Genomic DNA, 14,813 nt, shown 5'->3' on the forward strand with positions numbered 1-14,813 from the left:
ATGGCAGTCACCTTAATATATACTTTCAAAATGTATCTGGGCTAAGAACTAAATATAAATCTATATTTATTCCAAGTACAAATTGTGATTATGACATCTTTGTCTTTGTTGAGACTTGGCTTAATGCAGATTTCAACGATAATGAATTTTTTGATTCAAACTCTTATAATGTATACGGGAAATGTGGAAACGGATGTTTCCAAGACTGGACTATCCAGAAGGGAAGGAGTTCCAGTAGCGGTTAAAAAATGCTATCAATCGCCCCTGGTTTCTCTGGATAATGAAGATGCGTTCTAGTACAAGGCACATCTCAACTTTTTATTTCTGTTTCTTATATTCCCCCTGCCCTTCTGGCGGCCACCGTGGTGTGATGGTAGCATGCTCCGCCTACCACACCGTATGCCCTGGGTTCACACCCCGGGCAAAGCAACATTAAAATTTTAGATATAAGGTTTTTCAATTAGAAGAAAATTTTTCTAAGCGGGGTCGCCCCCCGGCAGTGTTTGGCAAGCGCTCCGGGTGTATTTCTGCCATGAAAAGCTCTCAGGGAAAACCCATCTGCCTTGCAGATGCCGTTCGGAGTCGGCATAAAACATATAGGTCCCTCCCTGCCAATTTGTAGGGAAGATCAAGAGGAGTACGACGCAAATTGGAAGAGAAGATCAGCCTTAAATCTCTTCGGAGGTTATCGCGCCTTACATTTTTTTTGTTTTTTTGTTGTGACATGCTTTAAAAATCTCATGTTGATAATGTAATAGCTCTAGTTTCTAAGAATAATGGGTCTGATGACAATTTTTGTGTACTGGGTGATTTTAACCTCCCTTACGTAACATGGTCCTTTTTAGATGATAGCCGATCTTTAGTTCCCGGTAATGCATCTACCTTTTGCGAAACTTATCTGGTAAATACATTTTTAAGCATAGATTTAATTCAAATAAATAATTTTTGTAATAAATTAATAAGATTTATGGACCTTATTTTTATAACTGGTAACATGAATTTCTCATTGGACGAGTGCTCTGAACCTTTGTCTTATGCCAGTCAACATCATGTTCCTGTTGGTTTGAAACTTGATTTTATGCCTTCCCCATCACTCCAGCGAACAAAAAAGTTTACTGATTTTAATATTAATTTTAATTTTCATAACTTAAAACTTTTGAATAATGAACTATGCTCTATTGAATGGGCTGTGCTTTTCGAAGGGTTCGGGATAGTCGAATGTTTTGAGACCTTTAAAAATATCGTATTAGAAACATGTCCACCTAAAAAAAATCTTGTCACAGGATTCCATGGTACACCAAGGAGTTGAAGAAATTCAAGAATTTGAGAAACAAATTTTATAAAAGGTTTAAGTCTTCAAATGACCCTTTTTATAAGTGTTTTTACCTGAGATATGCGAAGAAGTTCCATCTCTTAATAAATCTCTATACAGGAATTACGTGCGTAAGTTTGAGCGCGAAATCAAGAGTAACCTTAAATCTTTTTGGCGATACGTTAACTCGAAGAAGGCTTCATCAAATATTCCAACGGGCGTGTTCTACAATGAGACTATGGCAGGTTCGACTTACGAAGCCGCCAATCTCTTTGGGGAATTCTTCAAATCGAACTTTGATAGTGATTCTCAATCATCGCCTAGTATAAAAAAAAAAAAATTTTTATTTAAATAGCCCAATAAATTTTGGCTCTCTGGTGCTTAAATAAATAAAAAATGTAAGGCGCGATAACCTCCGAAGAGATCTAAGGCCGAGCTTCTCTTCCAATTTGCGTCGTGCTCCTCTTGATTTTCCCTACAAATGGGCCGGAGGGGACCTACATGTTTTATGCCGACTCCGAACGGCATCTGCAAGGCAGATTAGTTTTCACTGAGAGCTTTTCATGGCAGAAATACACCCGGAGCATTTGCCAAACACTGCCGAGGGGCGACCCCGCTTAGAAAAATTTTCTTCTGATTGAAAAACCTTATTTCTAAAATTTTGATGTTGCTTTGCCCGGGAGTTGAACCCAGGGCATACGGTGTGATAGGCGGAGCGCGCTAACATCACACCACGGTGCTTACTTTAAAAGATATAGTTGAAGGAGTGAATAACATTAAACCCTCTATGAAGCCTGATATGGACGGTTTTTCGTCATATCTTTTTAAGAACTGTAGAGCTTTGGCTCTTCCTCTTCTCCTCATTAATAAATCCCTTGGAAGTGGAGTTTTTATTGATGAGTGGAAGTTTGCCTCAATTACCCCTATTCATAAAAGCTGTAATAAAACAAATGTAGCTAACTACCGCCCTATTGCAAAATTATCAACAACGTCGGAGCTGTTTGAATACATCGTTAAACAGAAGATGTATTTCTCCCTAAGTCACTCAATTTCCTGCAATTAACACGGTTTCGTATCTGGTAGATCCACAGTTTCCAACCTGGCGGCTTTCTCTGATTTCTCTGTGTCAGCTTTTAATGATCGGCTGCAGGTGGACACTGTTTATACAGAATTCCCAAAAGCCTTTGACAAGGTTAGTCATTTAATTTTATTAGATAAGTTAGCCAATGTCGGTTTTCATTCAACCTTCCTATCATGGATTATATATTACCTTTCTCTTCGCAAGTGTGTAGTCGTTGTTGATGATTGTGCGTCCGATCCCTTCATTGCCTCCTCAGGCGTTCCTCAGAGCATTATCCTGGGTCCCCTCCTTTATGTTATTTTTATACTCAGTTGAGCAGAGCTCACAGAGTATATTAACTTTGATTGCATAACGGTTGGTTGTACAGGTATAAAGAAATCGAGATAGATATAGACTTCCATATATCAAAATCATCAGTATCGAAAAAAAATTCGATTGAGCCATGTCCGTCCGTCCGTCCGTCCGTCCGTCCGTTAACACGATAACTTGAGTAAATTTTGAGGTATCTTGATGAAATTTGGCATGTAGATTCCTGGGCACTCATCTCAGATCGCTATTTAAAATGAACGATATCGGACAATAACCACGCCCACTTTTTCGATATAGAAAATTTCGAAAAATCGAAAAAGTGCGATAATTCATTACCAAATACTCATTAAGCGATGAAACTCGGTAGGTGAGTTGAGCTTATGACGCAGAATAGAAAACTAGTAAAATTTTTGACAATGGGCGTGGCACCGCTCACTTTAAAATGAAGGTAATTTAGAAGTTTTGCACGCTGTAATTTGGCAGTCGTTGAAGATATCATGATGAAATTTGGCAGGAACGTTACTCTTATTGCCTTATGTCTGCTTAATAAAAATTAGTAAAATCGGAGAACGACCACGCCCACTTTTTAAAATTTTTTTTTTTAAATTCAAATTTTAAAAGAAAAGTTAATATCTTTACAGCATATAAGTAAATTATGCCAACATTCAACTCCAGTAATGATATGGTGCAACAAAATACAAAAATAAAAGAAAATTTCAAAATGGGCGTGGCTCCGCCCTTTTTCATTTAATTTGTCTAGGATGCTTTTAATGCCATAAGTCGAACAAAAACTAACCAATCCTTGGTAGAGGCTTAGCTCCTAGGATGATAACTGTTTTCTGTGAAAAAGGGCGAAATCGGTTGAAGCCACGCCCAGTTTTTATACACAGTCGTCCGTCTGTCCTTCCGCATGGCCGTTAACACGATAACTTGAGCAAAAATCGACATATCTTTAATGAACTTAGTTCACGTGCTTACTTGAACCCACTTTATCTTGGTATGAAAAATGGCCGAAATCCGACTATGACCACGCCCACTTTTTCGATATCGAAAATTACGAAAAATTAAAAAAATGCCATAATTATATACCAAATACGAAAAAAGGAATGAAACATGGTAATTGTATTGTTCTATTGACGCAAAATATAACTTTAGAAAAAAACTTGGTAAAATGGGTGTGACACCTACCATATTAAGTAGAAGAAAATGAAAAAGTTTCGCAGGGCGAAATCAAAAGCCCTTGGAATCTTGGAAGGAATACTGTACGTGGTATTACGCATATAAATAAATTAGCGGTACCCGACAGATGATGTTCTGGATCACCCTGGTCCACATTTTGGTAGATATCTCGAAAACGCCTTCACATATACAACTAAGGGCCACTCCCTTTTAAAACCCTCATTAATACCTTTAATTTGATACCCATATCCTACAAACACATTCTAGAGTCACCCCTGGTCCACGTTTATGGCGATATCTCGAAAAGGCGTCCACATATAGAACTAAGGCCCACTCCTTTTTAAAATACTCATTAACACCTTTCATTTGATACCCATATCGTAAAAACAAATTCTAGAGTCACCCCTGGTCCACCTTCATGTCGATATCTCGAAAAGGCGTCCACCTATAGAATTAAGGCCCACGCCTTTTTAAAATACTCATTAACACCTTTCATTTGATACCCATATCGTACAAAAAAATTCTAGAGTCACCCCTGGCCCACCTTTATGGCGATATCTCGAAAAGGCATCCACCTATAGAACTAAGGCCCACTCCATTTTAAAATACTCATTAACACCTTTAATTTGATACCCATATCGTACACAAAAATTCTAGAGTCACCCCTGGCCCACCTTTATGGCGATATCTCGAAAGGGCATCCACCTATAGAACTAAGGCCCACTCCCTTTTAAAATACTTATTAACACCTTTCATTTGATACAAATATCGTACAAACAAATTCTAGATTCACCCCTGGTCTACCTTTATGTCGATATCTCGAAAAGGCGTCCACCTATAGAACTAAGGCCCACGCCCTTTTAAAATACTCCTTAACACCTTTCATTTGATACCCACATCGTACAAACAAATTCTAGAGTCACCCCTGGTCCACCTTTATGGCGATATCTCGAAAAGGCGTCCACCTATAGAACTAAGGCCCACACCCTTTTAAAATACCCATTAGCACATTTCATTTGATACCAATATTGTACAAACGCATTCTAGAGTAACCCCTGGTCTACCTTTATGGAGATATCTCGAAAAGGCGTCCACCTATAGAACTAAGACCCACTCCCTTTTAAAATACTCATTAACACCTTTCATTTGATATCCATATCGTACACAAAAATTCTAGAGTCACCCCTGGCCCACCTTTATGGCGATATCTTGAAAGGGCATCCACGTATAGAAATAAGGCCCACACCCTTTTAAAATACTCATTAGCACCTTTCATTTGATACCCATATCGTACAAACAAATTCTAGAGTCACCCCTGGTCCACCTTTATGGCGATATCTCGAAAAGGCGTCCACCTATAGAACTAAGGCCCACGCCCTTTTAAAATACTCATTAGCACCTTTCATTTGATAACCATATCGTACAAACGCATTCTAGAATCACCCCTGGTCTACCTTTATGGAGATATCTCGAAAAGGCGTCCACCTATAGAACTAAGACCCACTCCCTTTTAAAATACTCATTAACACCTTTCATTTGATACCCATATCGTACACAAAAATTCTAGAGTCATCCCTGGTCCACCTTTATGGCGATATCTCGAAAAGGCGTCCACCTATATTACTAAGGCCCACACCCTTTTAAAATACTCATTAGCACCTTTCATTTGATACCCATATCGTACAAACAAATTCTAGAGTCACCCCTGGTCCACCTTTATGGCGATATCTCGAAAAGGCGTCCACCTATAGAACTAAGGCCCACGCCCTTTTAAAATACTCATTAACACCTTTCATTTGATACCCATATCGTACAAACAAATTATGGAGTCACCCCTGGTCCACCTTTATGGCGATATCTCGAAAAGGCGTCTACTTATAGAACTAAGGCCCACGCCCTTTTAAAATACTCATTAACACCTTTCATTTGATACCCATATCGTACACAAAAATTCTAGAGTCACCCCTGGCCCACCTTTATGGCGATATCTCGAAAGGGCATCCACCTATAGAACTAAGGCCCACTCCCTTTTAAAATACTCATTAACACCTTTCATTTGATACCCATATTGTACAAACGCATTCTAGAGTCACCCCTGGTCCACGTTTATGGCGATATCCCGAAAAGGCGTCCACCCATAGAACAAAGGCCCACTCCCTTTTAAAACACTTATTGCACTTTTCGTTTGACACCCATATTGTACAAACAAATTCTAGAGTCACCCCTGGTCCACGTTTATGGCGATATCTCGAAAAGGCCTCCACATATAGAACTAAGGCCCACGCCCTCTTAAAATGCCCTTTAATACCTTTTATTTGATACCCATATCGTACAAAATAAATTCTAGAGTAACCCCTGGTCCACCTGATATACTTACCTGTTTTTTTTCCTCTGAGTTCCTTTTGTATGCGGATGATCTGAAAATCTTTTCAAAAATTTCGTGTATTTCTGATCATAGTCTTCAAAATGATCTGGACAATGTAGCCAGCTGGTGCAGAATAAACCACCTGCAACTAAATATTAGTAACTGTTTTCACATAACTTTTTCAAAATCCCGTCCCTTAATTCCTACATCATATGCTATTAATGGATCTAAACTGGCTACGCAGTCTAAAATTCGAAATTTAAGAGTAATTTTTGACTCCAAGTTTATGTTTCATGATCATATAAATTATGCAATTGCTAAATCATACGAAATGCTTGTCTTCAAAATGATCTGGACAATGTAGCCAGCTGGTGCAGAATAAACCACCTGCAACTCAATATTAGTAACTGTTTTCACATAACTTTTTCATAATCCCGTTCCTTAATTCCTACATCATATGCTATTAATGGATCTAAACTGGCTACGCAGTCTAAAATTCGAAATTTAAGAGTAATTTTTGACTCCAAGTTTATGTTTCATGATCATATAAATTATGCAATTGCTAAATCATACGAAATGCTTGCCTTTATACGCCGTTGCAGTACTGATTTTACTGATCCATACGCTCGAAAACTTCTTTACACCTCGATGGTTCGTTCCACGTTAGAATACGCTGTGTTTATATGGAGACCATTTTACGATTTCCATATAAAGAGGCTAGAACGGGTGCAAAAGACCTTCATAAAATTTGCTCTGCGCAGATTAAACTTTGAAGAGCCTATTCCGTCTTATAATGCTAGATGTCTCCTTATTAACCTAAAGACGTTGGATAACAGAAGAATCTTACTTTCGCTTAGCTTTGTGTTTGACATCATTCAATGCATAGTAGACGCTCCGACTCTTTTAGGACGAATTAACTTCTTAGTTCCACAAAGGAACCCAAGAGGTAATGCTTTGTTATGCCTTTCATGAAAATGAAATTGTATATTAATTTCGTCACGAATACCAAAATTGTAAGTCCTTAAAGGAAAATAGATAGACCCAGCATTAAGTATACCGAAATATTCAGGATGAACAGCTGAGTTGAGTTAGCCATGTCCGTCTGTCCGTCTGTCCGTCTGTGCGTATGTCTGTTTGTATGAAAACTAGTCCCTCAATTTTTGAGATATCTTGATAAAATTTGGGGAGCGGGTGTATGTGGGTGTCCGATTGGACATTTGTCGGAACCAACCGGATCGGACCACTATAGCATATATCCTACATACAACCGATTTTTCAGAAAAAGAGGATTTTTGTCACATCTTCCTCAATTTATCAGATTGAAGCTTCAAACTTCACCATATAATTTCGTTTATTGCACATATTGTTGTCTGAAAAATTGATGAGACCGGTCGTATATATAGTATATATCCCCACAACCGATTGTTCAGATAAGAAACTTTTCGTAATTACTGCCCTATTTTAAGAGCTAGAGGCTTCAAATTTCAACGAACGCTTACGTATATAGCAGATATTGTTGTATGAAAAAATCATAAAGATCGGTGGTATATATAGTATATATATGGTGGTATATATAGTATATATATATATTTTCGCAATTTCAGCCCCATTTTAACAGCTAGAAGCTTCAAAATTCACCAAATGCTTACGTATGTAGCATATATTGTTGTCTGAAAAAATCATAGAGATCGGTGGTATATATAGTATATATCTCATACAACCGATTGTTCAGATAAGAAACTTTGCGCAATTTCTGCCCCATTTTAACAGCTAGAAGCTTCAAATTTCACCAAATGCTTACGTATATAGCATATATTGTTGTCTGAAAAAATCATAGAGATCGGTGGTATATATATTATATACCCCATATAAACTGTCATTTTTGCCCCTTTTTTACGGTTAGAAGCTTCAAAATTCATCAATATTCATCAAATAGTTACGCTTACGTCATATATTGTTGAAATACGTGATTCGTAGTCATAGTTTTTACATCCAGACCACAAAAAACGTGAAGCTTTGCATCCTCACACAAAGTACCTACCTATTTTTTATTTTATATTTATCTTAAAAATCGTTTAGGTATGTACATCTGTTCACTATATATTTGTTATTTTATACATCCGATTATCTGGAGATTACGAACGGGATAAGATTATTGTTCAGCCCCATTCATGAAAGGTATGAAGTCTTCGATTGTGCCGTCCTTACTTGTTTTATATTACGCTTACATTCAACTACTTAGTAATAACTAGAAAAACCCATATTTAGTACGTCTAAATCCACTGAGGAACCTTAGAAATAATTATTTGCTTTTCATTGAATGCGTGAGGACTAACTATGTATATTATGCTCCTCTCATCAGAACCTTACGAGAGTTTAATTTGTTCTCAAATTCTTTGAATATAGATTTCTCAAATCTATATTCAAATTACAATTAAATGAATTTTTAACCTAAACAATTATTTTGTAAATATATTTAATTCGTTATGCAGTCTGTAAGAAACATTGTATTTCAAAGATTACTATATTTCAATAAATCAAATTAATTTTCCTAATGTCTCGACCCATGCGCCACCTAGCGGAATTTTTTTGATAAAATATTGCATTGTCACCGGGTTCTGACCCACGTCACAAGTTTCAAGTCTCTATCTCATCGGAAAGTTACTAAAAATTCGATTGCAAGATTCTCTTCGTTTTTCAGGGATTTGTAGTTATCTCAATTAGCACACCATCTAGCGGGAGTTTGTTTTCTATAAATAGTAGTAGTAGTGTTTATATATATAGTATCGGGTCTCGAACTATGTGCTAAGTTAGAAGTCTCTAGGTAACCGGGAAGTTAGTTAAAAATGGATTGAAAGATTCCCAAATTAAAATTAATTTTCTTAATATCTCGATCCATGCGCCACCTAGCGGAATTCTTTTGATAATATATTGCATTGTCACCGGGTTCTGACTTACCGCTCAAGTTTCATATCTCCAGCCCACCGGGAAGTTACTCAAAAATCAATTGCAAGATTCCCTGCGTTTTTCAGGGATTTTCGTTTATCTCGATTCGTCTACCACCTGGCGGCATCTTGTTTTCCACGAATTGTAGTGCCACCGACTCGCAAACTATGTGCTGAGTTTCAAGTCTTTGGATCACCGAGAAGTTAGTTAAAAGTCGATCGCAAAATTTCCATTTTAAAATTAATTTTCTGTATATCCCGATCCGTGCGCCACCTAGCGGATTTTGTTTCACTTCCGTTGCAATGTCTCTCAGATCTGAACCAAGTAAGTATCAAGTGTCTAGCTCAACGGGAAGTTACCGAAAATACTTTTCCGTGGGTCAAAAATTCGTATGGAAATAACGGGACAAACATGAAAGCGGCTTAATATAAAAGTAAAAAAAGGGATGAAACATGGTGATTGGATTGGTTTATTGACGCAAAATATAACTTTAGAAAAAACTTTGTAAAATGGGTGTGACACCTACTACATTAAGTAGAAGAAAATGAAAAAGTTCTGCAGGGCGAAATCAAAAACCCTTGAAATCATGGCAGGAATACTGTTCGTGGTATTACATATATAAATAAATTAGCAGTACCCGACAGATGATGTTCTGGGTCACCCTGGTCCACATTTTGGTCGACATCCCGAAAACGCCTTCACATATAAAACTAAAGGCCACTCCCTTTTAAAACCATCATTAATACTGTGACGAATATTAGTGACACTAACTCTGATGCTAAGTAAATGAAGCCACAACAACAATAAAGCAGGCAGTCACTTGAATCTACATAAACGAATCAATTGTTATGCCTACACATATGTACGTACACCCAGCGGAGAAGAAATGCATAAACACATGCATATATCTTATCTGAGATGTTCCCAAAAGTAGGCAATTATAATTGTGGAAGTGTCACTCACATATACACGCGCATATGAGAAGCTATACATGTGCATCTGAGTTATAATTTTATAGCAGTAACTAAATAAATTCTGAAAGCGCCTAGAAGTATGCGAACGAGAAATCACAGAGTATAAAAGGCAGCAACAGTAGAGGCACGACAATCAGTTTGGTTTAAGAAAGCTATTAGTTGCGAAGTATAAGTGTTATTGTGAAGTACTTTAATAAATGCCATTTTTGCATTATTCAATATTGGAGCTATTTATTCAACAGTTTAGCGATTCGAACGTTAGCAGAAGATTTGGAATAAGCGGAATTTTAGTAAATTCGTTACAATTGGTGTCAGAAGAGGAATTTTTGAATAAATTCCAGAGTTGCAGAGCACAAAAAGGACATGGCGAAGTTAAGTGAATTAAGGATCCAGCAACTGAAAAAGGAGTTGGAAGCCCGTGGATTGAATACAACCGGCAATAAGAACGAACTTCAAGCACGGCTACGAGACGCTATGGAGTCAGAAGGAATTAATGAGGACGGTGATGTCTCTCATCCTGATGGGGACGAGACAACAACAAAAATTAAATAGAACAAGTAAGGAAGGTTAAGTTCGGGTGTAACCGAACATTACATACTCAGTTGAGAGCTACGGTGACAACATAAGGGAAAATAACCATGTAGGAAAATGAACCGAGGGAAACCCTGGAATGTGTTTGTATGACATGCGTATCAAATGAAAGGCATTAAAGAGTATTTTATGAGGGAGTGGGCCATAGTTCTATAGGTGGACGCCATTTAGGGATATAGCCATAAAGGTGGATCAGGGTTGACTCTAGAATGCGTTTGTACGATATGGGTATCAAATGAAAGGTGTTAATGAGTATTTTAAAAGGGAGTAATCCTTAGTTCCATAGGTGGACGCCGTTTCGAGATATCGCCATAAAGGTGGACCAGGGGTGACCCTAGAATTTGTTTGTACAATATGGGCATCAAACGAATGGTGTTAATGAGTATTTTAAAAGGGAGTGGGCCTTAGTTCTATAGGTGGATGCCGTTTCGAAATATCGCCATAAAAGTGGACCAGGGGTGACTCTAGAATGTGTTTGTACGATATGGGTATCAAATTAAAGGTATTAATGAGGGTTTTAAAAGCGAGTGGTGGTTGTTGTATAGGTGGTCGCCTTTTCGAGATATCGCCATAAAGGTGGACCAGGGGTGACTCTAGAATGCGTTTGTACGATATGGGTATCAAATGAAAAGTGTTAATGAGTATTTAAAAAGGGAGTAATCCTTAGTTCCATAGGTGGACGCCGTTTCGAGATATGGCCATAAAGGTGGACCAGGGGTGACCCTAGAATTTGTTTGTACAATATGGGTATCAAAAGAAAGGTGTTAATGAGTATTTTAAAAGGGAATAATCCTTAGTTCCATAGGTGGACGCCGTTTCGAGATATCGCCATAAAGGTGGACCAGGGGTGACCCTAGAATATGTTTGTACAATATGGGCATCAAACGAAAGGTGTTAATGAGTATTTTAAAAGGGAGTGTGCCTTAGCTCTATATGTGGGCGCCGTTTCGAAATATCACCACAAAGGTGGACCAGGGGTGACTCTAGAATGTGTTTGTACGATATGGGTATCAAATTAAAGGTATTAATGAGGGTTTTAAAAGGGAGTGGTGGTTGTTGTATAGGTGGTCGCATTTTCGATATATCGCCATAAAGGTGGACCAGAGGTGACCCTAGAATTTGTTTGTACAATATGGGAATCAAAAGAAATGTGTTAATGAGTATTTTAAAAGGGAGTAATCCTTAGTTCCATAGGTGGACGCCGTTTCGAGATATCGCCATAAAGGTGAAGCAGGGGTGAACCTAGAATTTGTTTGTACAATATGGGTATCAAAAGAAAGGTGTTAATGCGTTTTTTAAAAGGGTGTAATCCTTAGTTCCATAGGTGGACGCCGTTTCGAGATATCGCCATAAGGGTGGGCCAGGGGTGACTCTAGAATTCGTTTGTGCAATATGGGTATCAAACTAAAGGAGTTAATGAGTATATTAAAACGGAGTGGGCCTTAGTTCTATAGGTGGACGCCTTTTCGAGGTATCGCAATAAAGGTGGACCAGGGGTGACTCTAGAATGTGTTTGTACGATATGGGTATCAAATTAAAGGCATTAATGAGAGTTTTAAAAGGGAGTGGTGGTAGTTGTATATGTGAAGGCGTTTTTCAGATATCGACCAAAATGTGGACCAGGGTGACCCAGAACATTATCTGTTGGATACCGCTAATTTATTTCTATATGTAATACCTGCCAAGATTTTAAGGGTTGTTTATTTCGCCCTGCAGAACTTTTTCATTTTCTTCTACATAATATGGTAGGTGTCACAACCATTTTATAAAGTTTTTTCTAAAGTTATATTTCGCGTCAATAAAACAATCCAATTACCTTACCATGTTTCATCCCTTTTTTCGTATTTGGTATAGAATTATGGCATTTTTTTCATTTTTCGTAATTTTCGATATCGAAAAAGTGGGCGTGGTCATAGTCGGATTTCGTTCATTTTTCATACCAAGATAAAGTGAGTTCAAGTAAGCACGTGAACTAAGTTCATTAAAGATATGTCGATTTTTGCTCAAGTTATCGTGTTAACGGCCATGCGGAAGGACAGACGGACGACTGTGTATAAAAACTGGGCGTGGCATCAACCGATTCCGCCAATTTTCACAGAAAACAGTTAACGTCATAAAATCTATGCCCGTACCAAATTTCAAAAAGGATTGGTTAATTTTTGTTCGACTTATGGCGTTAAAAGTATCCTAGACAAATTAAATGAAAAAGGGGGGAGCCACGCCCAAATTTTGAAATTTTCTTTTATTTTTCTATTTTGTTGCACCACATTATTACTGGAGTTGAATGTTGACATAATTTACTTATATACTGTAAAGATATTAAATTTTTTGATACAATTTTACTTTAAAAAATTTTTTTTTTTAAAAGTGGGCGTGGTCCTTCTCCGATTTTGCTAATTTTTATTAAGCGTACATATAGTAATAGGAGTAACGTTCCTGCCAAATTTCATCATGATATCTTCAACGACTGCCAAATTACAGCTTGCAAAATTTTAAATTACCTTCTTTTAAAAGTGGGCCGTGCCACGCCCATTGTCCAAAATTTTACTAATTTTCTATTCTGCGTCATAAGTTCAACTCATCTACCAAGTTTCGTCGCTTTATCTGTCTTTTGTAATGAATTATCGCTCTTTTTCGGTTTTTCGAAATTTTCGATATCGAAAAAGTGGGCGTGGTTATAGTCCGATATCGTTGTTGTTGTTGTTGTAGCAATGCTCGCCCCACCTAATAGCCGCGACCGATCACAAATTGTCATCAATATCCTCTAACGGGAGTCCAAGGAAACTTGCCGTTTCAACAGGGGTGGACCATAAGGAAAGGGGTGTTAGAGGCGTTGGTTCCACATTACAATTAAAGAGATGGTTGGTGCCATGTGGGGACACATTGCAAGCAGGGCATACATTTTGTATGTCGGGGTTGATTCTGGATAGGTTAGAGTTTAACCTGTTACAGTATCCAGAACGAAGTTGAGCAAGAGTGACACGCGTTTCCCTGGGGAGTATGCGTTCCTCTTCTGCGAGTTCTGGATATTTTTCTTCAAGTACTGAATTCACCGGGCAATTCCCGACATAAAGGTCCGACGCCTGTCTATGGAGTTCACCAAGGACCTGCTTGTGTTTTTCCGCTTCATACGGCTGGGTTCTCAGGTGCCGTATTTCCTCAAAATGCTTACGGAGATGACTCCTTAGGCCCCTAGGCGGTGCTGGTTCGTCAATCAGATGTCTGTTGGGATGCCCAGGTTTCTGGGTATTCAACAGAAACTGTTTGGTCAGCATCTCATTTCTCTCCCTGATGGGGAGTATTCTCGCCTCATTATGCAGATGGTGTTCTGGGGACATAAGAAGACAGCCCGTGGCGATTCTGAGAGCAGTATTTTGCAGGCCTGTAGTTTCTTCCAGTGGGTGGTTTTTAGGCTTGGCGACCATATGGGTGACGCGTAGCACGTAATCGGCTGGCTAATTGCTTTGTATGTGGTCAAGAGCGTTTCTTTATCTTTTCCCCAGGTACTGCCAGCAAGGGATTTGAGGATTTTATTACGGCTCTGAATTCTTGGAACAATTGCGGTTGCGTGCGCACCAAAATGTAGATCCTGATCAAACGTCACACCCAAGATTTTGGGGTGTAGGACAGTCGGTAGCGTAGTGCCATCGACGTGGATGTTCAATATGGCCGACATTTGGGGCGTCCATGTTGTAAATAAGGTCGCGGAAGATTTAGTCGGTGACAATGACAGGTTTCGCGAGGCGAAAAAACTGGAGAGATCAGGGAGATAGCCGTTTATTTTATTGCATAGCTCATCGATCTTTGGGCCTGGGCCTGTGGCCATTATTGTGCAGTCATCGGCGTAGGAAACGATTGTGACTCCTTCCGGTGGTGAAGGTAGCTTAGATATGTAGAAATTAAACAAAAGCGGGGATAGGACACCACCCTGTGGCACCCCTTGTTTAATTCTCCTTTGTTTTGATGTTTCGTTTCTGAATTGCACCGATGCCTGCCGACCACCCAGATAATTTGCGGTCCACCTTTTAAGACATGGGGGAAGGGTAGACCCTTCCA

Source organism: Eurosta solidaginis, chromosome 2, assembly GCF_040869045.1.
Source record: "Eurosta solidaginis isolate ZX-2024a chromosome 2, ASM4086904v1, whole genome shotgun sequence".
Classification (NCBI taxonomy): domain Eukaryota; kingdom Metazoa; phylum Arthropoda; class Insecta; order Diptera; family Tephritidae; genus Eurosta; species Eurosta solidaginis.